Source organism: Numenius arquata, chromosome 1, assembly GCF_964106895.1.
Source record: "Numenius arquata chromosome 1, bNumArq3.hap1.1, whole genome shotgun sequence".
Lineage (NCBI taxonomy): Eukaryota > Metazoa > Chordata > Aves > Charadriiformes > Scolopacidae > Numenius > Numenius arquata.
Genome location: NC_133576.1, coordinates 66,412,667 through 66,436,562, shown reverse-complemented (window position 1 = coordinate 66,436,562; position 23,896 = coordinate 66,412,667).

Sequence of the window (23,896 nt, the reverse complement as noted above, 5' to 3'; positions counted from 1 at the left end):
GAGGCCCATGTCTGCATTCTTGAGGGTTCAGATCGTTTGGATAAACTCTGTACAAGTATCTGAACTTTTTGGTAGGTCTCCAAATTGAACCTCTGAACCTTCTGAGGCTCACAGGCAGCCACTTTTGTGCTGCTGCGGGGTGGGACTCAGTTTGCTTTCTCAGGCCCTTGATACTGAAAATATTTACCAGGTAGTTAGTAGAATCCAGTGAGAGAAGTCACAAGCCTGTCTTTTGGGTTTCATTGGCCACTACAAGGCAAAAGTTTCTACTAATGAATTAGTCATCAAGGGATGAAATAGGAGTTGTTTTGTGGTTTAGATACAAGTCTAGGCCTAAGAAGACCTAGCGTATGTTCCAGGTCCTGCTACTGACTTCCTATGGGATTTAAACAAGCCCCTATGAACCTCAATGACGTATTTGCTAAAGGGGGATGTCTGTGTTACAAGAATAAACTTGTTGTTTGTCAGATAGTATGGAAATGAACACATCAGAAAGCCTAGAAATCTACTAAGTAATTCCAGAAGGATGAGTAGACTAGTGTGGTTTTAGTTGGCTAGTCCCAGGTACAATCCAAGAAGGAAATTCTTAGGAAGCCTAATGGACTTCAGTTACTAATTTGTTTGGTGCTCAGTAATATTTAAAACAGCTTGGATTTTAAACCACATGAAAAATATGCCACCCTGCTGTTCCCACAGGCGTGAGCCAACAACTCAAGAAACTACATCTAACTCCTGTGCCAGTAATACATTTATTATTTATGTTTTCAATTACATTTCCATACCAACCTCCATGTGTAAAACTGAAAAATTTAAGCATACACCCCCAAAGAATTATCCATGTTTTTCTTACAGCAGGAACTGTATCTTTGAAAAGGCACTATTCCCCTTGACCTAAGTGGCATAATTCCCACTGAAATTTGTGTGAGTCAGAGTGGGAGTCCTTTTCCCCTCCTCAAAATGAGCACTCTACAGAAAAAAAATAATGTTCTGAAGCTGTATAAAGTCAGAGGCTCAGCTGGTGCTGCAGTGGTTATTGAGCAGCTTGGGGCAGATGACTATTAACAAGAGCATCAGAGCCAGCATGATGCCATTTAAACAGAGCCATATTTAGTTCGGAAATGAACTAAATATGACCGTGTTTAAATGAGAAAGCAAGTGAATCTTAGATTAGGTGCATTTATGGAAAATGTCCTAGGCTTTGATAGCATTGGAAGATTTCAATGACCAAATACTGGAAACTTGAGAACCAGCTCATTCATGTAACTTAGAAGACACCATCAACAATATCTAAATCTAAAGGCTTAACTTCAGTGTCTTACATGCTCTTACATCAGAGGATTCCTAAAGAAGCTGGGCCAAAGGCACAGTGGAAAAGCCTTTGTGGTCTTTTATATCATGTCCTAAAAATATCTGTGGAACATTATGACAGCTATCAGAATATTTTGGGGTTTTCTTCTCATTTGGACTTCAGGATGAGTGACCCTCCAACACTGTAGTTTTAAAGGTCAGATCTACCTATTGTAAGTAAACAGCACTTTGATGCATTAGTCAGATTTCAAATACTGAACTGAGCAAAACCTGTCATTCGTCACCTAGCCTCCAACTCTGAAAGTAATGTATATTCCTTATATTTAATATAAGAAAACATCTGTTGCCCATATGTTAAAGTACATGTGACAATATGCAGATGCATTTAAAATATTGTAAAATTACTTTGTTTTTCTGTTGTATTTTAAAGTATTTCATGTCATAGTGTCGATTATAAAACATAAGAATATATCACAATCCCAGTGTCATGCTGCATGTATTAAGTAGCAGGAACACTGATAACTTTTGTAGTATTCTATGTGTGTATTCTAACTGATCATGTCTTTTCCATTTGTTGCTTCTCTAGTACCCTACAAAAGATACTAGTGATATATATCTTTTTTTCCACACTGATGATTGTTAATTTAGTGCTGTTTCTGTGCTGTGATGCATTAACACTAAAAGATAGTCTCAATATAGGAAGAAAAAACCCTAAGCCCTGGGGAGGTTGATAGTGCAAAAAGACAGGAGAAATTAATTTTCACACTTTTCTGGAATGTGAATACATGATAATTTCTTTGGGGGATGATGCGAATCTGTTTACGGAGCACTAGGCACTTGCTATCCATTTGATTTCTTACTTAAGCATAGTTTTATGAAGCATTGTACAGTTGCAAGATTCCAAGCAATAGTTAAAATAATTAAAAAAGCTGTTAAAATAATTTACAAAGCCCTGCTTGCTTATATGAATTACAGTGTTTTGGCAAACGCATTTAATGAAAAGAGGAGTGTGGAGATATGGAGAGCACCTATTACAAGTTTGAAACAGACACTTTCAACAGCATGTAGCTACCGTGAATCAAATTGGTCCTATCTTATTTTAAGTGATCATCTTGAAATGACTTAAGTCATCATCTTGAAATGAATTTCCTAAACAAGATCAAAACCTAGATACTAATTATTTGAGGTGAAAGCAACAGTTGTGGTTTAATGTGAGACATTTCATCTTTGGTCCAAATTCAGAGCTCCAAAAAAGAACCTTTATGCATTTTGCTGCTTAATGCCTCCATCTATTGTGCTTTTTGTCACTTAACAGTGGTTTTAATTGGTTCAGTTGACTAAATGTAAGTGTCTGGTGCTACTTCCAATGTTCTAATATATGCAAGAAATCCACATGACTGGCAGAAGCATCAGAGGAACCTTGGGGCACCCGTGCTCCCTGGAACTGCAGATGAAAGACAGGTGTGGTAAGCTAGGGGGGACAGTAGAAAGAAATCTGTGTTTAGATAACTGAATAAAAGCTTCTTGAAAGTGCAAAGGTCTCCCAAAATCCCTGTATCTTATCTGCAAGTTCTAAGCAAACTTTTTGAATACCCTAGGGTGTCTCATGTGGTGGCCAACAACAACATTTGGTAAGCCAAAACTTGTCCTCTGGAAATGCTCCAAGAATTAATGATGTTAAATCGATTAAAAATAAAAATAAAATTGGGCCTTCTAGAAGGGAATTTTTTATGAAACTCCCTTATGCAGTACTAGCACTCACTCTAAAGTGGACCCATATTTTTCATCATTTGAAAACCCTGCTAGATTTCCTTGCGCTTAAACTTAGGTGCCTTGTGCGACCTAAAATGCCTTATAGTAACCAAAATATGTGCATTAGACTAGCAGAAGTGGCACAGGACCCAGACACTACTGGAGTGGCAACTGGTGTGTATATCAGGAGGGATACCCTGTATGGGTTGACAATAACCATGTCAAAGGGAATTAGGTGAGCAATATATTCAGAATCATTGATTGTATTGATAATCCCCTTTGGCTATAATGTGAGTGCAGATACCAGTCTAGAGAAGCCTGCATTTAAATGCCTGTTGTTTCAGACAGAGTCCTGCCCCAGCTCCCCTCAGCTGTCAGGGGGTTCTTTCCTGGTCTTCGTGTTGCTGCCAAAGTTTTGTCATGAGGTTCAATCCAGAAAATATTGGTACTCTGGTCATCACAAAGATATTTTAACTATGGGCTTTAAGTGTCCAAAATTACCAGGATTGTTCAGCACTTTTCAAGAATGAACCTGTAAAACTGGTTTTATCTTCTTTCATTTAAAGTGCCAGATGAGACGACAGAACAAAAATAATCTTCTTGCGTCAGCTGACATGGTTCAGTGACTATGAAGAGCTGGGATTTGATTTCAGAAATCTTATTGTCCAACTTCAGTAACTGAACGAGAAGTTTCTAATAGTCTGAGACAAATCATTAGTAAATTGCCCCCAGCACAGTAAGAAACACAACTCGGTTGTTCATCTCTTTATACATACAACTTCCAGTGTTATTTTATGTTTCAATAGTGCATAACAACATTAACAGCCTTCTCTGTGGGGACTTTTTTCCCCTCCCTGGTCATTCATTAGTGACTGTCCTCCATTCAGATTGTTGTATAGTATTTATGTATGTTTCCATGGACCCATTTGCTGTCAATTGATTTCACATTCAGACCATATGTAATGATTCATTTATTAGCTCTAGAGTCTCTTTATTTGCATGGACTACTTGTATTGATATCGTTAGCCTTGAACAACCTTGATAGTCCTGGTCATGGCCATGAGCTTTTAAGCTATAAGCTCAGTTCTTATCAATGTTCAACTGTCAAGTTTTCAGTCAGTTCTAATTAGTCTCATGTTAAAAAAAAAAGAGATAGCAACAAAAACCCCCCAACAATAGTGACACATTCCTAGTGGCCACAGTTTCTTCTTTGTCACACACTCAGACAAACATTTCTGTGTCATTGTAGTTGAGCATTTTACAATGTCTGAAATGCTTCTAAATATGAATTACATATCTGAAAATTATTAATGACATTCTTGGCATTCCATTAATGTTATTTATTATTTATCATGTGTGAGACGGAACTGCCTAGAGGCCTTTGCAAAGGATCAAGGGCCTGTTGAGCTAATTTCTTGCTAGGCATATCAATCCAGATGGATGAGCAAATGCAGGAGCACATGGCAAACAGCAAAACCTGTTTGTCAGTTCAGCATTCCAGCCTGCAAAATACAGCCATAGCACAAAGGCAGTGGCACAGTTCGTACTAACTGGCACCATCAGCTGTCACAGCTGAAAGGACATGAACTGAACAAAATCAGGCTGGTTTTAGACTTATTTACTATGAGTCACTTCATCTGTTCTTTGGCCTGACTGATCATGTTTTCTAAAGCAGACTTCGAAGGTAAGAGGAAGTGTATGGTTCGTTTTTGAACCTGTGATATGGAATCAGAGTTTGGCTGAGGAGCACAAGCAGTCTGGGAAACAGGAAAGTAATCCTTCATACTGTATTATTAAGCATTATCTTATAGACCTTTTAACTCTTGCAAAAGTTGAAGCCAAAGCTAGTATGGTGCTGTGCTTGTTTTGTGTATTGAGTGGAGTCTCTCTGAAACAGGTGGCATCAAAAAAAATCTTCAGGTCTCCACCATCAGAAACTCCTTCAACCTGCCATTGATAAGGCATTCACTGATATTTCTACTTCTCCAACTCCGCCCCACCTCTGCACTGTCAGGAGGAAAAGGACCCAATGGTTAGGGTCTACTACCAGAAAGAGCTAGGGTCCGTGAGTTGTTCTGTTGCAGGTCTCTGCTGTGAGTCTGGGTCACTCGTATGGGATTTCTCAATCTTTTTTTCTCTGTGTATTTTATGGAGGATGATGTTGCCTTCCTGTGGGGCCATGAAGATTCATGAACTTGTTATTGATAGGTGGTCTCTGCTTTTCATCTCCTGGTCTCCCACATCACTTTTTTAGCTACCTTTGATTCATGATGTTAGGAAAAAGAAGGGTTGGGAGGCTGGTGATGAAAGATGCCAGGAGTTCAAGGGTGAAAGCGGGGCTGCTGTGTGAGGCTCGTGCTAACAGCCGCAGTCCTTTATTAACCATCACAGTTTCTCCCTTTAGACTGCTCATGCTCAAAGACCTCTGCAAGCAGCCCAGAAAATACAACTGAAATCAGGAAATTTCAAAACAGCAACAAGGCCCAATAGCCAAATAAAATAAATGAGCTGGCCTAGGAAATCCTTGTAACTTGCCACCCAACAACAATAAACCAACCCTACAACACACAAACTAGAAAGGAAACAAAGAAGCTTTTTAATTATTTACAGTAGGCTTATTGTGGCTAAGTAAACATTGGCCAAGGACTTATAAAGTTAGCCTCAGTAAGTGGGCTTATGCAGTTGTATATAGCCTTCACATTTCACACAGCAGCTTTTTTAACAAGTTCCAGCCTAGTATAAATAAAATGTACCTCCTAGCAGAAGGGCTGTTAACTTGGGAGAAAATTTTCCACTTAGAAGTTTCACTGCAGTCACTTTATAATTAGATAAACTTATTATCAATTTTGTCTTAAAGTGAGCAGTCATGGAGCTTTAGAGACAGAAAATAGTGTGCTGGCAGAAGAAAGCTTCCTGGGTTGGGACAAGGTAGTCCCAATGCACCCAGAGGTTTCTCCTAACTCCCTGGTCTATGCTCCGAGGTGGCTGCTGGTAACTCCTGGGCACAATTTTGGGTCTCTGCCTTCACCCAAGCAGGCCTTAGGCAGCATGACCTGTCCAGGGGATGAGGGGCTGGCATGCTGCGAGAAGGTGAGCAAGGCAGGGCGCTTGGGCCTGGTGGAGAAGGGTAGGAAGGTGATGACAAGCTCAAGTTGATCCAGCAGTCCTGCCCACAACCTGTATCTAGTCAACAAGCAAGTGAAGAAAATAGGAATTTCAAATGTATGTACTCATTTGTATAAAAAAAACCCAACCACAGTGAAACAAGCTCTCAAACTGAGGAGATTTGTGTGTGGTGGAATTAATAAAATCTATTTTTTTTTCTTTGTGGATTTTAGCAGGAAGGTCCTTGAAACTCCTCAGTATCATGTATGGCTTCACTCCATTCCTCCTTTCTTTCTCATTCCCTTCCCGCTGTCACCATCCCCCTCAGCTCCCTCCTGCCTCTCCCAGCCCCAACCCAGCACACATGGTGCTGTGACCTCCCACCACCCACTCACCATCCTGTGGCAAGAGGCAACACGGAACAGACAGTGGTTGAGTTCCTGTTAATGTCTTTCCTCAGTGATGCATTACTTCGGCTTTCTCTCCTCTACCCGGTCCCCAGGTTTTATGACATTTTGCCATCCCTGAGAATCCACTGCTTCTTGAATTTGGTTGAAGTTGACTACAGTTTACAAAAGATTTTAGGAGAAGACCGGCAGATAGAAAGGTATAAACTTTCAGGGAATCAGGTTATAACTGGAAGGAAGCTCACAAATAAAATGTATGCACTCTACTGGTGACTGAGGTGATAATCAAGTAAAGTACTTTTGGTCAGCTAAGTACTTTTGAAATTAACACAGACGACTAAACCAGCAGCAAATCCCACCTCACTTTTAAACAAAATCCTTCCCATCAGTGCTAACAAGTGATTTTTATGACAGAGGCTGCAGAAATCAAGAATTTCAGAGCAGATTGCAAACAAGTTCCAGAAAATGGTTGTCCAAGGCCTGATTGCCCCCATCCTTCTTGGGCAAGATGAAGCTGTGATTACAATGTTTCCGAATATTTGGTTTTGGGTTTGGCCAGAGTTTTAGAAGGGAGTAAAGGATGTTATCGCTCAACAAAGGAGTTGCCACTAGTTCTGCCTACAAAAAGACTGATCTTCACTTTCCGTAAATATGTTTTAATTTTTTATTGGAAATAGCATATTGTTTGGACCACTCTAATCTTTCCCAACAGTCTACCAACAGACTGTGCCTTCTTTTGCATCAAAATCTTCAGCCTTAGCTTTAAGGCTCTTTTCTGACTTCCTTCGCAGACGCTCACTGTTCTCCTCCTTAGTCTTCCACTTGTCCAGGTCTCCTTCTGGTTGCATCTTCTGTGTTCCCTAAATAGCTGCAGGCCTCCTTCGGTGACTCTGAGTGAGATGTCAGCAAATTTGCAGATGACACTAAGTTGGGTGGCAGTGTTGATCTGCTGGAGGGTAGAGAGGCTTTGCAGAGGGATCTGGGCAGGCTGGATGGATGGGCTGAGACCAACGGGATGAGGTTCAACAAGGCCAAGTGCCGGGTCCTGCACTTGGGTCACAACAACCCCAGGCAGCGCTACAGGCTTGGGGCAGAGTGGCTGGAGAGCTGCCTGGCAGAAAAGGACCTGGGGGTGTTGGTCGACTGTCGGCTGAACATGAGCCAGCAGTGTGCCCAGGTGGCCAAAAAGGCCAACAGCATCCTGGCCTGTATCAGGAATAGCGTGGTGAGTAGGACCCGAGAAGTGTTGTCCCCCTGTACTCGGCACTGGTGAGACCCCACCTCGAGTACTGTGTCCAGTTTTGGGCCCCCTACCACAAGAAGGACATTGAGGTGCTGGAGCAGGTCCAGAGAAGGGCAACGAAGCTGGTGAGGGGTCTGGAGAATAAGTCTTACGAGGAGAGGCTGAGGGAGCTGGGGTTGTTCAGTCTGGGGAAGAGGAGACTGAGAGGAGACCTTATCGCTCTCTACAACTACCTGAAAGGAGGCTGTAGAGAGGCGGGGGTCGGTCTCTTCTCCCAAGTTACAGATGATAGGACAAGGGGCAATGGCTTCAAGTTACGCCAGGGGAGGTTCAGGTTAGATATTAGGAAATATTTCTTTACTGAACGGGTTGTCAGACATTGGAATGTGCTGCCCAGGAAAGTCGTTGAGGCACCATCCCTGGAGGTATTCGAGAGGAGTTGACATGGTGCTCAGGGATATGGATTAGTGTTGGGTGGGGTTTTGTGTGTGTTTTTTTGTTTGTTTTTTTTTGTTGGGTTTGGTGATTAGTGGTTTTTTTTGGGGTTTTTTTGGGTTTTTTTTGTGTGGTTTTTTTGTTTTTTTTTTTTTTTTTTGTTTAATCGGTTGGACTAGATGATCTTAAAAGGTCCCTTCCAACCTAGGTGATTCTGTGATTCTGTGATTCTGTATAAACAAATGTTTACCCAGTGTTTGATTCAACTATCTTTCCCTCGCAGAACATGACTTTCTGCAGATCTAGTCCTGTTCTTCTGTTTCCCAGGTTTAAAGTTATAGTCTGCAATACGACAGGATGACAACAGCAGTATGTGTTTCCTCCCTCCCGAGCTGAACAGTTAAAAAACTATGCAAAATGCAAGAAAAAACTAAGAAGGGCTGCTTCATCTTGCTGCTCGTGGCTTTCATAGGTAGCATCTGGCCTGTTAAGTGGACAGAGTTATCACAGGAAACAGGGCATTATGCATTGCAAATCAGGAACTCAGTATTATGTAACAATCTAAAAAATATGCAAGTATGGTTTGAATGAAATACAACTGCTGGGCTACCAACAGATAGGCAGCCAGGAAAGTAATTACAAATACAGAGAGAAAGGAAAAAAGAGACACTAGGGAAACGTCATACAGTATTTTTTGGTAATCAGTCAGTAGTTTGTTGTCCTTAACATGGGTCAGAAAAAAAATAATCCTACAGGTTAAATTCTGTTGGGCTTAATGTTATTTTTTAATAAAAAATAATTTATAGAAAGCCTCACAGGAAAAAAGTCAACAATGTAGTTACCTTTCAATATATTTAAATGATAATTGTTATTTGGAGCATAGGATGTGCCAGATGGTATCACTTCAGTAGTTTATCTACTTTCCAGTAACAGGCTATATAAAATACTGATCACAGAGAGTTTTTCTAACACCCAGCAGAGAGTTTATCATAAACACTTTTAGCTCTCTTAATAACCTTTCTTTTAACTAAAGTGTCATTTTCATTGGGTTCATTTAGCACTGCTGTTGCTTTGGCAAGGAGGAGAGGAGCAGTATTTAAAAAAATAACGTTCACACACAGGGAAGAATTTCAAGTAAATTTTTGCAGAAACCACTGACTTTGTTGCAAGTAAATCTAATGTAGAAATACACTTTTTATCAAATGAATCTTATCGTTGTCAATGTTTTGACAGACTTAATGAACTCCAGACAAGGCCCAAGATTATTTCAAGGAGAAAACAGTCAAAGTGATTTCATTTTGTGAAGGCAACTTTTAAATTTCAATGTAATTTATTAGTTTTCTTTTGAAACATTGTGGGGTTTGTTGTTTTTTTTTTTTCCCCCAAGGTAACTTAGCAGCAGAAAAGACACTTTTCCACCTCAGTCATTCTACTTTGTTCAGGGATTTCTCACTCTGATAGCAAAAAGCTGATTATATGGAAAGGAACTTTAAACTAATAAACAAACAAACAAACAAAGAAACAAGCACTGCATTCTTCCATAGCTCTTCTTATTTGATGTGGCCTACTTTTGGTGTTAGTCTGGTATATGATTGGTTTGATTCAGGACAAAAAAAAACCTGATAATTTGGAAAAATTTGGATCTGACAGTCTCACCTGACCTTTGGCTGTTAAGACAGGTCTCCATCAGTACTCTAACTCTGCATACTCATTTGCTTCCTGCTCCAGGTAGAGGTTGGGAATTCAGAACCCCATTTTACAAAAACACTACGTTTGGAGGGTAGGGAAAAAGTTTTAAATCAGAGCTATTCTCTCTCCCGGGCACTTCTTACTTGCTGAATTAGTTGCTCCATCTCATTCCTGCTACCTGTGAATCCCACTCAGAAATTTGGAGGCCTGTCAAGATAGTCTGCGTGGCAGGAGAACAACTGGATATTATGAATTCTGCTCTCAGAGAGGGAGCCTAAAAGGCTCCCATTGTTGCTCAGTGTTGTGCATGTGTGTGACTCTACTAAGGTCACTGCCCAAACCCCTAATGAAACTCGGAAAGCCAGTTCTTTCTTCTTGAAAGATAAGACTCTGCTGTCTCCCCCTTTCTCTTTCTATCTTCATCTTCTTGTCTCTTGTACGCACTACTTGGAAAATTCTGTAACCAAAACAAAGTTAAACACTACAAATGCTACATAACTTACCCTATTGATAGAATTTCTTTCTCTTATCTACTTTATAGCAATGCCTGAGGCATATGACAATGGACACTCTTTTTTTCTGGTGATTTAGGGACAGCATTACATCACTAGCATATTTTTAGTTCCTTTCTTCACTCTGTCCTTGTGTCAACTTGTAAAGACTGGTTTCTCTTTCATTCTTTTGCCAGTGAGAGTTAAAAAAGCTGGAGATTTAAGTCTTAACACCAGAATGATGTGAACACTCTTCTCTGCTCCAACTCCTTAAATTTGTATTACATATGAAAAGAGGAGGGAAGGGAAGGGAAGGGAAGGGAAGGGAAGGGAAGGGAAGGGAAGGGAAGGGAAGGGAAGGGAAGGGAAGGGAAGAGAAGAGAAGAGAAGAGAAGAGAAGAGAAGAGAAGAGAAGAGAAGAGAAGAGAAGAGAAGAGAAGAGAAGAGAAGAGAAGAGAAGAGAAGAGAAGAGAAGAGAAAAATACATTTCACAATGGCCTGTTATTTTAAGTAAGCACATGCATTGTAAATGGTAATTGCCTAAATTGCCAAACACTAGTTGTTGTACTCATGGTTATTTTCATTCCTGTATGCCTTTCATCTAGTTCCATCATTTTAGAACTAACACAGGCTGAAATATACAGTGAGTTTGTAAAGACTTCCAGTTGGCTCCAACTGTATTTCCTGACTGGAGTTATTTTTCTATAGCTTCTGGATCTCAGGCAAACATTTAAGCCTGGCTTTAGGTTTATGCCAGGAAAAGTATTGGCCCAGATATCAAGTTTAAAGACACATCACTTTCCCTCTTCCTCTCTTCTCTTCTCTTCCTAATACCAAAACAATAAACTCCTAATAAAATGGGGTGTTATTTTAGTTCTTCAGAAATAATATTGTTCTAGGAGGAAAAACAGTTTGCAGATGGGCATTAAATTTGACTGTAAAAAAGACCTCTCACTCCTAAAGCTGCTACCAGTATCTGCCTGACTGAAGAGAGGGCAGATAACACAAGGAAAATGATAGCAATAAAACCTCATATTCTCATGTAATATAAGAGTTATTTGTTCTCCTGGCTGAATCTTTACAGTTTGGTGAGATTTTCTGAGGTCAATGTTACTGTGAAAACTACTGCGTCTGGAAATCACCAACTATATTCTTCTTGAGCACTTTTTGCTCCTAAATCCCACCTTCCTTGCCCACATCAGACTTTCACTGGGCTCAGCAATCAATTACTGAGACAGCAATTTTTAAAGAGACCATAATTTTCTGCATTATTTATCAAAAAATAGTACAATTTTAAGGCTATGAGGAAAAAATATTTTGAGTTAATGTAATAAACATCAGTGGTCTGTACAGAGGTTAGTACAAAAAGAGAAAATCAGCCTGTGATATTTCTTCCATTCTAAGGTGTTGGTCTATCATAGAATGAGAATTCAACCCAGAAAGAGCAGTTGGCCAATTTCTAAACATGAGTAATTCTTTTTACACTTTCCCACAGGATCAATTATATTTTTAATGAACAACATGTTGAATATCAATAATGCAAGATATTGTCCTTCTATGCAAATCTATGGGTATTCTGACCTTGCACAACTGGGCCTTTACAGCTTGTTTTATTAGAGAGGAGGAGGCAAATTTTGGAATGTTTCTTCATCTCTTACCTGAAAACCCTGGATCCTCTAAAGGAAACTGAAAAATACCCAAGTACAGTCACCTTCACAGGATTTCCATCTTGTCCTGATCTTGTTTTGGCTTTGTCTAAGCTGCAATGTCACTTTAGTTTAGCACTTCTGTGTCCTGCTTTGACTGCAGACACTGACTGAAAGGAGAGGAAGCACAATCAGGATATTTGTTTTGTAAAAGAGTGAATCAAAAACTGTAAAATTTGGAATATTCTCTTTGATTTCTTCAGTGAAGTTTGTCTAAACAAGTTCCCCCTTCCCAATTCTGTCTTGAAAAGAAATGCCCTCAGCTGTATAGCCAGCAGTAATTATTTAGTATGAGTTGGATTTATCTCTGAGTATATTGGATCAAATTCCTTTCTCAGAGATAATTGCAATCTAGGTGTGTTAGCGCAGTTTCTTCATGACTGTATTCATGACTGGCAGCAAAACCATTCAGGTGGCATTGAAAGCTCTTCACAGGAGATATTGTTCTTGCCATTTTTGCACTATTTCCTTGATTTCCTAGGAAGGCTGTGAATCTCATGTTGCCTTGCCAATGATTCTGGGTGCTCTTGCATTAAAAACTCCAACAACCATTTTGCAGATGTCTAGAAGGGTCATAACACTGTATTTGTTATTGCTATGGCAGTGATTTCAAGCTCAGTTCCATATGTGCTGTGAGTAGCTTTGGGAATTAGATTAAATAATTATTGTACAGAGCTACTGTCAGAACTTTTTTTTTTTTCATCTTTGGCCATTTTGAATCCTTCATGCTGAAATTACAATACAAGTAAAGTCCAACCAAAAAGTTCAACTTACTTCCTACACCATGGGGACATTTGCATGAGAGGGGAAAATCACCCTCTTGATCATTTGTAAAATAAAGAAATGTGCTATGAGTGTTGCTGGAATGCAAGAAATTTGTGTTCTTCTGTTAGAGCCATCAAAAACTTTCCAGTACTAGAAGAAGGGCATTGCTACTATGGTACAAAGCTTTGCAAGATCTCACCTAGAATGCCCAACTACTGCCCCAGTGTTCCAAAGCAATAAATTCAGCTTCAACAGGGTCAGTTAATATGGGCAGAGGATGAAGAGGTTGATTAGGAGAGAAAGACTGTAACTTGCAGAGCTTAGTGGAGAGGAGGTGTAAAGAGGATGCAATTATTCCAAATATATGCAAATGAAAGAATGTGTATGTGGAAATACACAGTAGAGAGGGAGAAGAATTCTTTAGACTAATGAGTAATATTGAGTAAAAGATAGTCCTGATACCAAAGTGAGGTTCTGTTATAGCTTTGGAAGGTTATTCCAGTAGAAAGGACAGAAAACCCTAAATAGACAGTTGGGGAGCAGATTTGATGACCCATGAAATCCCCTCTGGTTCTTCATTCTTGTGCTTTTTGAAAGCTTTCTGTCTAAAATACATGCGTTTTAGGAGCTTTTTGCCATGTTTTTTTACAGTTTTACCTAGTAGTGACTTACTCAGGCCAGCATAAGGAAATTGCTTGACACATGATGATTGAGGTTTGTTTCATCCCCATGTAATAAAATTATGTTTTATTCCAGATCAATAATATTGTCTTCATCACATCAAAGATGATGCAAAATCACAGCAAAGGAAAGGTCTATTTTTTCATGTTTTACTAGAAATCAGTGGTTGCCACCACGTATACTGTTTGAGTTCCTTACAAAAATTTTACATACATTCATTGCTCCCCCAGTGTTGAATGGTGTTCACAATCCCTTGAATTATCCACCGAATGAGGAGAAGGTAATTCCCAGCAAGGAGTTTAAGTTTCACTGGTACTGTCCTGCTGTTTTAAAACAGTGAACCAGGAGAATGTTCAGTTAAATCTGTGGTAATAATGACAGCTTAGTGTTGATAAGCTCTGTCTTTCCTTCCTTCCTTTTAATTAGGCAAACTGACATTGTTCCTTACTGTTTTGAAAAGGAGAATGGTCTGTGGTTCTTATCCTCTTTTGGTTTTTTTTTTTTTTTCTGATCATGCCTGATATTGTGACAGCCTTTACCTGTGTTTTAATAGGGACTAGAATTTACTTTTTTATTTTGACTATTTAGATGCCTAGGTCTCCATGGCAGACTAGTACTTTTTATGTACAATACTTAACTACAAAAAATCGTCATAGCCCATAATGATAAAAATTGTAATTCTGACTGAGATTTATTTCAGAACATTCACATTATTAAAGGTATTTCACTAAATGTATAGATGACTTCTTTCTTAAATCTTCAGTACAACAGGAAGCACTGTGCTCTCGAACTTTCTCAGCAGCTTAATGCCATCAGTATACATAAATTTAAACTAAAACAAAATTTTATCTCAATATTTATTTTATTACCAGTTGATGGGTCCATGGGCTGAAGTGCCATTCACAGCACAGGGGTGCTTCATAATAGACTAATTTGCATAAGTACTAAATAATTTACATATATAAATTATATATCAAAATGCTCTCTAGAATCTATTCAATTCAATGATATTGTTGTTTTGTAGCCTTTAATACTGTTGAGTCTTTAATATTTAAATCCAGCACCTCTTCCAAAGTAAACCCATAGGAATTCTTTAAATTTTTTTTAAGAACTGTACGGACTTTGTTATTAAGACAACTTGAACTTGGTTTTGCTGCACTAAGAGAGATACAGAAGACTCCATCAGAAGTTTGGGCTCATGAAAAAGCTTCCTGTGAAGATTATCTCAATATTCAAAAAAAATTAATCATCCAGAGAATTGTAGTTGTTCAGAAAGGTAATTAGGTGGGCATGGAGCTACTGCCTCAGTGATTCCAAGAACTTTCTTTGTTCAGTGAGCAACAAAAGCTTTATGCTCAGAAATGTAAGCAAGAAAAGAAAAGCAGGCAGCCAGAAGGGCCAGAATATTATCCCATCTAGGTTTATAAAACTTATAAAATACCAGTAGAAAATCAAGTACAGATGAGTGGATTAGAGAAGATCTTCCAAGATTTTTCCAGTGGCTTTTGGAGTTAAGGTTGAATGGGTCTCCACAATATGCAGTAAGAAGCTTTCATTTGCCAACATAAACCCCCAAATAAAAAATATTTGTATCAGGTGATTAGGTACACTGCATATAAATGATGCATTGAACCTATAAAGCAAATCCTGAATTTAAAACAGTGTTTAAAATTGTTCTATAGATATAGGCAGTACTATTTCTAGCCTCCACAGTTAATCCGCTAAAAAATTTAGCCAGAGCTGTCACAATGTCATTAGCAAATCTATTTATTAATACGTAAGTCAAGACTAGACAAAAAGAGTTGCTTAACCATGCACTTTTTTTAAATGTGAAATTATAGGGATTTATCTAACCATATGCAGCCTTCACTGTGGATGTCCATGTATCTAATGGATGTATCCATTAGTCACCTTAGACTTTTCTATAGTCAATGGGGGAAGATGTGCATTGTAATGGCATGACTTACCTTGCTATAATGTGCACATCTCTAATGCTTGATTTTGTCCACTGCTTGTTAGGGAAGCCCAGAGTGATTGGCCCATATGCTGTGATTTAGTACAGTTGACTAAACATGATATCCAATGAATTTTAATGACTAAAGTTATCCAAAGTGACTTCCAGCCACGGGCTAATCTGAATGTCCTGTGTTGTGTCTTCCAACCCTTGTGGATGTCTGAGACACCATAGGACACATAAAATAATACTGGGTTCCTGTGAGTGATTCCAGCCTTAGGTGCCCTCTTCTGGTTGAGCATACAGTTCTCTAGACTCCATATTCCATTGACTGGACATGATGTGAGTATCTAAACACAAGTATTTACTGCAATCAGGGATATCTTAAAATACATGACACATTGTCTATCAGATTTAACATGGGTCTGCAGAAGACCTGCACCCTTTGGTGGAAGATGGAATATGTTACTTCGTGCTGAGAGAGCTGGCAGAATTACTTTGGCTGAGAGAGCTGGGACTCTTTAGTCTGGAGAAGAGAAGGCTGAGGGGAGACCTTATCAATGCTTACAAGTATCTAAAGGGTGGGTTGAAGGAGGAGGGAGCCAGACTCTTTTCAGTGGTTGCCAGTGAAAGGACGAGGGGCAACGGGCACAAGTTGGAACATAGGAGGTTCCACTCGAATATGAGAAAAAACTTCTTCACGGTGAGGGTGACAGAGCCCTGGAACAGGCTGCCCAGGGAGGTTGTGGAGTCCCCTTCTTTGGAGATTTTCAAGACCCGCCTGGATGCAGTCCTGAGTAACATGCTCTGACATGCTCTGGGCAATCCTGCTTCAGCAGGGGACTTGGACTAGATGATCTCTATGGTCCCTTCCAACTCTAAAAAAATTCAGTGAAATTCAGTGAAATTCAGTGCTACATGGAAATTGAGCTGTACATCCCATCCGCTACTGTGAGAGCTTTTACACCTGTCTCAGATGTGAACACTGGCCGATATTTGCTTCTTAGATATCTGCAGTCTGGTGCTGAATCTTTTTTCCAAAGCTATAGGGAATTAATTCCACTTCTAGTAAACTTATAAATAAAATCTGTCATTTTAGCATGCTTTTGCTTTTACAGATGATAGTCTGCCACAGGGTTAGAAAGCTGAACTACCTGTTTGCTTTATTTTTGACCTACCGAGCTGCATAATATTTAATATTTTGCATAGCCCCCAGCACTGGCAAAACATTGCAAAAAACTCCTTTGCTTTAGAAATTTATCTTACTAAAAATGCTACTAAATTCAAGTTTGTTAACAAAGGTTCTTTAAAACAGTAAAATAAGCAGACATCAAATCAAGAGAAGTGGTGCAATACACATTATTTCGTTTATCTTTGCAGATCTTGGGAGGGATTCAGTAGCTTCAACACAAGTATCTAGCTCCATTTGATACGCCCCAGGATACCCAAGACATCTGCATGGGGCTGACAGGTATGTCACAGGACTTACAAGAGACCTGCGTCCTCCTAGACAGGCAGCTGGAGACCAGGTGGGGTCGCCTGAGATGTCTCAAGTGGCAACAGATGCCAATGTTTAAGCAATTGAATCCTGCTCTTTGTGTACAATAGAAGCTGGACCACCGTATGTGTTGCCTTGTCAGACACAATGCAGCTAGCATGAAAGCTTTCTCTCTGACAGGAATCACCATCAATGATTTGTCTTTTAAACCATGCTTAATAAATTATTAAGAAATAAAACCACATGCATTAAAGAAGCTTAGGGCTGGGTTCTGAGATAATATAAATTATTGCAGCTGCACTAACTTCAGTGAACTGACTCCTTTCTTTTAATCAGCTGAGGATCCAACTCCTAATAGAGCTTATGCATATCTTTTACATTTCACATCCACTGACATGGGATTTCCTGGAGTCAAGAACACGTGCTGCTTGGCACAGTGTGTCGGGACATGGTTGCTGTCATTTGGGTGGCTTCAGATATTGTCCCTTCCCTAGGCAGCATTAGGGTGACTTGCAGTTGCTCTTTCCATTCACAAAGAACAAAACTAAATAATTTTTTTAAAATCCCCCTTTTTTTCTCTAACTGTGTGTGAGAGCACACATCCTTCAGCCATTGTATCATTTTTGGTAGCAATTGGGTCAGATTCCTGAGGGCCTGATGTTTCAAGAGGGTGTGGGTGGTGGCTGTACTCCTTATTCCTGTAAAAGGCTCCTGGCATACCCAGGGAAAAGGTGGCTGGCTCTGATCCAGGGACTGTCCCATGGTGCAGCCTTCTCTTTGGAAATTAGTTCCTCCTGAGGTATATGTGGCCTGTATCCACCCTGCCTATTTTCCAATGAAAGACTGAAAATTTTGGGGTTAAAAATAACCACCTATTACAAATATTCTCCTATTTCTAGCTGCAGGATGAGCAGGACATTTGGAATGAAGGGATTTTTTCCCACTGCTTAATTGTTAGCTTTTTGTTAAAATACTGACTTAGTCTTTGCCTTTATGACTCCCAATTAATTCCCCAAACAAGAGCAGAGAAGGGCAGGTGGGATAATGAGACGAAAAACCTAGGGATGAAATCCACTCCATCTGATTTAGGCTGATAGGATAGAAATTTACCTATCAGAGGCATCTGTCTCTTTCTGATGAAGCTCTTGTGAACTTGAGCATCAGGACTGTGCATCAAGAAGAAAAATTTGGGCATATTTTAGGTGCTAAATTTAGTTGCAGTGTATTCTACCCTACCTGTTTAAAACCTTTAAACATCTCCTCTATTTCTTGCGAGGCAGAGTTGCATGTGAGTGACTGGTTTCTACATTTTTCTGTAAAAATTGTCAGCATCTTTTGTAAAAAAAACACACTTTGTAATAACAACTATTTTGTTCCTGTTATCTTTTTTATTGATAGGCAAAGTATTAGTGTTTTAACCTCCTTTATTCTCCTTCCCTTTGCAAATATAAGTAGCATTTCTTCAAGAGATATATGCTTTTATTGTTATAAATGGAAAATGAAAATATACACTGTAAATGTAAAACATTATTGTTACCAGCAGGAGAAAAAAAATAATAATCATGTTTACTGAAATGACTGTCAGGCAATGGCAGCTGTCAGACCAAGCATGACAGTAGAGCAGAGATATAACATGGACTTGCCAAAAGCCCATTCACATCAGCATTTAGAATTACAATTTTCTGCAGTATTTAGCTGTCTATAAACTATTTCAGGCTGAACAGCAATTTCAGGTTTGACCTATTACACAGTTACCTGCTTCTCTGGTCTCCACAAAGGGAGAATTGGCTTGGCATAATATTTAGCTACTTTTCTGAGGAGAGTTTTTGTCTGAGTAATTGGTTCTTGTTAATGGCCAAAGACTCAGACATGAGCTCCCTGAAATTTATGTGTGAGCTACAACTCAAGATGAGCTATATGCCACTTGTCCATGAGTGATGCACAGAAGATTTGGGTCTGCTGCTGTCATTGGGTCTCTAATGCAAGCTGTAGTGACGTTTTGTGATGGAGGACTTGCACTGTGTTTCCAGCACATGGGCAAGGTGGAGCCTCCTACATCGCTGTGATGTTTTTCAAAGTGTTTGGTACGCTTCACGTGTTGTTAAGATTTTCAGCCAGTAAGGGAAAACAGTAGGCATGTTGGTCAGGTACGCTGTGGTCTGCTAACCCAGAGGATATACAAATGTGTCTTCATACTCAGTCTAGGCTTATGCCAGAACCTCTGAGCACACTATGTTTCCCTCCTTTGGTGTACTATGCAAGTCTGGGGCCACCAGATCTCCTGGAGAGATTTCACAGGTAGAAGATGCTTTCCTCACTGTACAACATACACATAATTTAGGCCACAATGTAAAAAAGGAAAGAGAGTCAAGTCTAGCCAGTATTTCCATTGCCGTGCAGGTCGGTAAACCTGAGCTTACTGCCACCGCAGTGGTCAGTACAACTGAGTGGAGTGGGGAAGGTTGTGGCAGGAAACTTGATTAACTTTCCCCTGAGGAGAAACGAAGGAGCAACTGAACCGTGACATTTTGCTGTATTTTCTGTTAGTAAAGAAGTGACAAGGCCACAGCTGAAGTACAGCATTCAGAGACCAGGAATTTTTTTAAAAGGATATAATCCAATTTTTTTCCTGAGTTTCAGAAGAGAAAAAACATGGGAGGGGAGAAGGAATCAATAGGAACTGAGTCTTGTTAGTGTATTAGTAAAGTTGGACACTTTCAGTGTAAGAAAAATAGTGTCTTATCCTAGATATACTTCTAAGCGTGCCAGTAACTGTTGAGAGAACAAGCCCTATCACAAGTCCTCTTACCACGCAAAAGGAAGTTTGGACTTGATTCACCAAAAACTTTACTCAAGGTTTACAGAGTAAATTAGTTATTTTTGTTGGCTTTGCACTGCTGTGAAGAATTGCAGTCGTGTGTGGATGAAGCCAGATGGAAGTTCCCCTGCAACACTTGCATGGTTTGAGCAACTTATCCTTCCTCATTTCACTTCCCACATTGAATTACTTACCATCAAAAAGGGAGGTTATACTGAATTTGGATATGATTAGATTATGATTTACTCAGCCATGGCCTGATTCTACATTAAGTAAGATTTTCCTGATTACATCATAAGCTGCTCAGTGTGATGTATATATTTCTTTGTCCTGCATGTCAGATATTCTTCATTTCACAGCAAAGAATATATAAGGAAGGATAAGTTTACCCAGTGGTAAGTGAAAACTAAAACTCAACGTGAGATGTTTTTGCAAGAATCAGAGCAATTATTTTAACTTGTTTGCCTCTCTTTCTTCAAGACATACTCTAAATTTCATTTTTTTTCTATTTAAGAAGTTCTGTTCCTAATTTGAAGAACAATGCCTTATGTTTACATGAGTTTAGTCTGAGTAAGAGAAACAGCTTCTTTAAATTCAACTGCAAACTGTGTTTAAATATCTATCCTTCTTATCAACTGAAAATTGAAAAAATATGAACTGAAAAGAGATTAAAAATACACCAGAGACTTCTTCAATGAAAAGCTGATAAATACATAAGAACTGTAAAGAACATGAACCAAATGTCCAAAGATATGATACTAATCTGATTTTAAATTTATCTGATGAATTCTTGAAAAATGAGAAGCTCAAGCTTAATTCAGTGTTTACATCCTCAGCTTTATGTTCTAGATTCTTTGTAATAAGATGACAATAATGAAACCTAGAAACACATGAACTTCTGTATTGCAATGATTGGCTAAAAAAGTAAAACACTGAAATAAACTCAGATATGAAAATTTTTAAAATGTGTTTGAAGTTATATATACACAACGTCACTAGAAAATAATTTTAGAAGTTGAGTGTATTTTTTCTTTTTGCAAGGCAAGCATTTGCAAGACAAGTATTTCCTTTTGCAAGACAAGTGTACTGTCTGCCTGCTGGGAGTCAATAAACTAAATGAAATAATTTTATAAAATATATCTAATTCTATTGATTTACAGTGGAATTTGACTTATGTTAGGGCTGAACTTGGCCTTTTGACACCCTACTGTGGTGACTAATCATCTTGTTCTTCCAGGATACCAAGAATTTAGTATGTTAGATAAACTATGAAAAATGTATCCATGTCAACACTTGGATCTTATTCTGAACTATCAGAAATAAAAAATAATTTCAATTCTTTTATTTCTAATAATTTTTATAGGTCTTTGAATCCTGCAGGCCCCTTTTGATGTATTATACATAGATTAAGTACCCCTTTTTCTCCATCATATAATCAACATATGCATATTGTTTTATACTATTACAGTGCTAAAATGTACAAGGAGAGTGCTTGGAAACCAATGTATAATATGGTTCCAAATCCTTCCTCTCAAATAGAAATTAAATAGATCAAATTCATCCCCACTGGTTTCCATATTGCTACATAAAGAATTAATTTATCATCAGATACCTAAATGGAGTTATTAGTAGGCACTTAAAAATGTGTTGATCCATTTCAAAGTAAATAAACACTCCAGTCAAAATTCATGCTGACTGTAATTTAACTAAAAGAGATTGGAATTTGGTAGGCCTGAATGCAGTGTCCTACTGTCAAAAATGTTCTCTAATTTACTTTGTGAGGTGAGTTTATGTCAATGATCAAAACTTTACATCGAAGTTCATGGGCTAAAACAAGTGATGAGATAAATGGTTATATAAGCAGCTCATTTAACTCATAAAAAGCAACAAATGAGTATACACAGCTTTTATGTACACAAATTTTGCATTTAATTGAAATGAGAGACTTGAACCTTAAAAAGATGAAGAATGTGTGCAGGAAGAAAAAAGACAAGTATGACATAAATGAGGTCCACAATTTTTCAGTCTTACATCCTTCCTGTCTGCAACGTTTCCATTGATCTGCTTGGTTCTTTAATGGAAGTTTACGTAAGGATAGCTTTTCTGGACAGCCTAGTATTTTTCCAACAGCAGTTGCAAGATGCTTATTGAAGAGTTTCAAGCAGACTGTATGTACAGTAATCTCTCCTTGATACACTTTTTCTGGCAATTAGCAGTTTAGAGACTTCCTGAGACAGAGATGATCTCCATGATGTTGATTGCCACCAATGAAGGTACCCTCCAGGTACCTATATAATGTTTGAACACATATATACTTGGCCTCCCTAGTATCCTGTGCCAATATCTTCCCTGACAGAGTCTGGTTCTATGTGAAGACGAACTGTGGGCTTCACAGCTTTTCAAACCTGCTGACTGATCATTGATGCCCCCTCAGTTGAGCACCATGGTTAGAAGTGCAACGTGCTACTGTTTTTAAGGACAGAACATGGATTCAGGACAATGTTTATAGGTACCTTTTGCAAAGCAGGTAATTGCATTGTACCTCAGGTTCTTAGTAAAATGGTACTGAGTAATATTTGCTCATCTTACTGAAACACTTTAAGATACACTGAGTAGTAGGGATGGTAGATAAATACACATATTTTTGTGCTGTATAGGAACATCTTTTAATTAAATGAAGGTTCAATGTATTTGTGAATTCAGTGATGTCCTTGTGGAAGTGGAAGACGGCATAGTATACATAATAATTAGCATTTGTCATGATAGCACTGCATAAAACAACAGTGAAAATGAGGAAGTCTCATCAGGAGAAAATAATTTTAAAACCATCAAACAACATGTTTGGAGCTAGCACAATGTTGAAAAGCTTTTGTTTCTCATAAATTTTTGAGGTGCAGTGCTTGTAGGTGGAGTTTGCTGGCAAAGAGACTGGTTACTGAGGTCTAGCTAGGCGTGGATTGAGCATGCAATATGTTGATGTAAGCGCATAAGTGACTTTCATTTACTAAACTGACACACAGTTTTCAGACTTTGGATACTTCTCTAAAATCCCATGTAAGATGGATGACTTGCTTTCAGATTCACTTAAGGAAAGATGTTTGGCCACGTTTAATTTGCTAAAGTAATTTCCAGATGAGTAGTTTCCTCCAATTGTCCATTAACATTAAGTGAGATTAAGGGAGCTATTAAATACTGATTCTTTTACTCAGGAGATCTCTATGCCTAGACAGCTTTCCTGCTGATATTTATGAGAATTCTTCTGATATACTTATACCTCATATGCTAAATATTTTAAATTCCTCCAAAGAGACAAAGCAGGTGGCTTTGTACTCATTACAAGGAAATCTCATTTTGCTGTCCAAATTAGCTGTGGAACCAAAACAACATAAAATGTATGCCCATCTCCCTGATAAATGTTGACAGAACCCTCTTGCCAAAAGAACATCCATTTAAATCCAAAGTATTATAACTAGTTGTGTTCATAAAGCTTTTATTTACAGTGGGGAATTCTTTGCAATGATCTCTGACAAGCTATCAGACTATGATTAGTGATGGGTGAACTTCGAAAATATAGTTTAGTAAGGCAACTAAAACACTGCTTGTTTATCCAGACTTCGTTAAACCTTTTTAGTGACAACATCTGATAAGATCTGCCATTCTCCTGAGATGATCAGTACTTGCAAATTCTGGCTGAGCTGTGGATGGGAAATATTAAAGATGTTTCTCTAGTGTAGGTGAGATAGGTTTGGGTGAAGGAAATTCAGGTTTGTGCCCAATTTATGACACTTGTGTTATATGTGACGTGTCTAGATTTTGTCAAAGATCATTGGAAAACAAATAAACAATGATAATAATTGGTTTGAATATAAAGAGTTAAGAATACTGATGAAATTATTAAAAATATTTTGCAGCCTCTGGGCATTTTGGAACACCTCTGCAGACTGGTTTTAGTTAATTACCATGCAATATTTACTTCTACCTGCAATTCATTACATTTCTACAATGATGTGACTAAAAATATATTTCCCTTCTTTCCTTTCTCTG